Below are 2,381 nucleotides of genomic sequence, written 5' to 3' on the forward strand. Positions count from 1 at the left end.
AGCCTTCCAGGGGTTTGCACTAATCTAGATTGCTTCCGCACAATCCCTGGGAAGTCCTCCTCTCTCCACCCAGTTCCCACAGCCCTCCTATCTTGCCGATCTCCTCGCCCTGGACCACGAGCTCCCAGTATGGGGTACCATTTCTGTCAGTCCTTTACTCTGTCTGACCACCTGTCTTTCTTAGGGCATACATTTTTTTGTGGCTGAAAAGAATGGAGTCAAGAAGTCAGAAGGCTACCAAGGGACAGAGAAACAGTCAAAATGCTGCTGTCTCTCTGGAGATAGCCCCTCCCATTACCCCACACCCAGCTGGATCCTGGGGGGATGGGGAGGGCCTTAGGGATCCAGCTGCATCACATCTGCAAGAGACCTACCCGAATTTCTCTGGGCTCAGTCTCTAGTATGCTAATCATGAATATTCATAAAGAGGGAGGCAGCTCCCTGTAGGAATAGAAGGGGCTGGATCTCTGGAGGACAGGGTCCTGGAGGTTTCTGAGGGCTTTTCCTTACACCCTTGTGGGTACTCCATGTCCCGAATATTCTCTCCTTAGCCCACCTCCTTAAGGCCTCAACCCTGGCAACTCCATTGCCTCTCATAATGGCCAAGTAAGGAGTCAGGAATCTCCCACTGCCCTTGGGTGGCTCTCAACACACTGTGCAGATGGCAAGGCTGTCTGGCTTGGCTTTCACAGTAGGAGCTGAGCCTCCAAACCCATAGATGAGCGAGGGGAGGGTGTTTGAGGGTTCCCAGAAGAACCCAGGAGCCCTGCCGGCCAGTGCTAGGCCCAAGGCACAGGCCTCCTTGGGCTCCCGCTGGGAAAGGAAAGGTGCCAGCCCTCCTTCCTGCCTCATACAGCCTCATAAATTCCCTTAAGGTGACGGGTGAGATTCTTTCATCGCCCCTTATTACCTCCTTCCATTAAAGTCGATAATCTCTCACAATCACTCACAACAAATGTCACCAAGACTGCTGGAGGGGGGAGAGACAGAAAGAGGGAACAAGGGGCTTTTCTCTCTGCCTCTTCCTGGTACTGCCCTAGGGAGAGGTGGAGTCTTCTAATCCTGCCCTGGTCTCCAGGGAGACACCAGGGGCTTCAGTGGAGAGATGTGGCTGGGATTGGGTAGACTGAGGACTTCCTTCCTACCCAGATTTGGCCCCTTCCTAGCCTGAGAACCTTCAAAAAGTAGGGTTCCTGAAACCATCCCACCCTCACTGCAAAGTTGCCCCCCTGCTGGCTGCTCCTCTGACCAGAGCCATCTGATTAACCTACTTGTCTTTGGCTGAAGTGCGGTGTCCCTGGTCTGCCCATCTTCCTGGTGGCAACATGCCCAGGCCACAAACCGCCTGACCAGGGCCCTGAGCCATGGGCATCTCCCTGGGTACCGCCTTTACCATGTGGGCTCTGGCCCAACCCAACTGTTCCTGGGCACAGTGCCAAGATGGGGAGAGGGCAGGTCTATACATTTCTGCTGCTTCTACACAAGAGAGGCACCATGGGGGCGCCCCTGGCACAGGGAAAGGCACTTGTGGAATAGACAGGCGCTCAGGAAAATATATAACACACTGTACACGTGTAGCATCCCCGTGCCTAGGGACATGCAACATTGCAGAGTTTACACCAGAGTATGCACCAAATATACTACAGCGTACTGTACATATGTGGCTCCTACATACAAGTGACTCACAACACTCGGCACATATATGGCACTTGTAAGCTTGCACACAAATTTCCCTACCCAAAGGAACCAGCAACATGCATTCAGGACCTAAGCGCATGTTAACACACCGTGCATGTGTGTAGCAGTTGTATACACAGAGCCAGGCAATATTGCAGTTCACACGCAGGGCACCTGTATGCATAAGCATATGCAAAGTTCAGCGCACATGAGTGGCACCTTGCATGCATAGGGATATGCAATTTGCAATGCACATGGGGGAGGGGGGACAAATGTTTCAGTCCCCAAAGCCCCTGAGACCCTGGCTGAGCGAGATGCCTCGGGCCTAGGGAATCGCAGGAGGGGCGTCGCGGATCGCCTCATCCTGCGGTCCAGGAGGCAGCGGGTGGGGCGGGGGCTTACCCGGGGCTTCTCCCGCGCCGGCGCCTGGGGCCCAGGGTGGGGAGGGGAGGGCGCGCTTGGCTCGGCTGGCGCTGCTCCCCCTTTAACAGGACTGAGACCCTGGCTGAGCGAGATGCCTCGGGCCTAGGGAATCGCAGGAGGGGCGTCGCGGATCGCCTCATCCTGCGGTCCAGGAGGCAGCGGGTGGGGCGGGGGCTTACCCGGGGCTTCTCCCGCGCCGGCGCCTGGGGCCCAGGGTGGGGAGGGGAGGGCGCGCTTGGCTCGGCTGGCGCTGCTCCCCCTTTAACAGGAGGCGGCGCGCG

Source organism: Pteropus alecto, unplaced genomic scaffold (assembly GCF_000325575.1).
Source record: "Pteropus alecto unplaced genomic scaffold, ASM32557v1 scaffold39, whole genome shotgun sequence".
Taxonomy (NCBI): Eukaryota; Metazoa; Chordata; class Mammalia; order Chiroptera; family Pteropodidae; genus Pteropus; species Pteropus alecto.